Raw genomic sequence first — 960 nt, 5'->3', positions numbered from 1 at the left:
AATCATCCCAATATATAAAAGGTTCATTCTGCCTCTTCTTTCAACAATAGGGCTTGAGCATACCCAGTGTGCCCAGCCTCAGACCAATTAAAATGAACTGGTCTTCCTTTCCTTGTAGTGAGAAGGACCCGGCTTTAGGAATGCAAAGGCTGATTCCTTCCTTTCAGATGAATCTTCAGCCTTTCTTTGCATCTGCTTTGCGCAGCTGTACTTAAAAAATTATTAATTTTATTAAATCTTACTCCTTCAGTACACATCTTTTTAATATTCTGCATGATGAAATGAAAGTATGCAAAGAGCACTTCTACTGCATNCTACTGTGGTCCCAAAACCTGCTCCTCGCCCCTCCTGTCAGCACAAACATGAGAGACTCCATTGTCTGCTTGAGCACCACTAGCCACTCAGGCTTCAGCACTCGCAGGTCCATTCTTCCGCATGAGCCCCTCTTGCCCAGATCCATCAGCACAGTCAGCTCAGTGTTGCAGAGCACTACAAGGACAAGTACCAAGAGCAGCAATCCTGAACAGAGATTATCCTTCTTCTTGGGGCTGGTTGCTGATGGGATAATCTGAGTATAGCCTGAATATGAGTTCAAACCAGGTGAGTTTAAGCCACTGAGCAAGGAAGATTTCAGCCTGCATGACTACAGGTGTGAGGACTATGGCAAGTGAAAATGTAAGGAGTGCACCTACCCAAGGCCTGTGCCATCAGACTGGATCTGCGACAAGCAATGCCTTTGCTTGGCCCAGAACATGGTTGACTTTGGGACTTGGGTGTGTTGTGTGAAAGGTCTCTTCTATCACTGTTCTAATGATGAGGACAACTGGGCTGACAACCAGATTCTTGCAGCCAGTCTCACTGTTGTACACAGTGGTCAGCCATGGGTGCCATGCCCCTCTTTTTTGCCTTGTTTGGTGGTACCTTCCAGCCAAGGGGTGCCTTAAATTGTGTTATGACCAG

General features: G+C 46.3%; 1 protein-coding gene and 1 pseudogene across 1 annotated transcript in view; both read left to right on the top strand.

Moving 5' to 3' along the window:
• FAM228B (family with sequence similarity 228, member B) overlaps nucleotides 1–960 on the top strand; it is a 35,945-nt gene that overhangs the window by 12,695 nt on the left and 22,290 nt on the right. The gene's annotated exons all lie outside the window — the stretch shown is intronic.
• Nucleotides 290–960, top strand: part of LOC103609375 — a 3,553-nt pseudogene continuing 2,882 nt past the window's right edge.

The sequence above is a fragment of the Galeopterus variegatus genome, unplaced genomic scaffold (assembly GCF_000696425.1).
Source record: "Galeopterus variegatus unplaced genomic scaffold, G_variegatus-3.0.2 Scaffold9535, whole genome shotgun sequence".
NCBI classification, from domain to species: Eukaryota; Metazoa; Chordata; class Mammalia; order Dermoptera; family Cynocephalidae; genus Galeopterus; species Galeopterus variegatus.
This window is presented reverse-complemented; position numbering and strand designations above follow the sequence as displayed.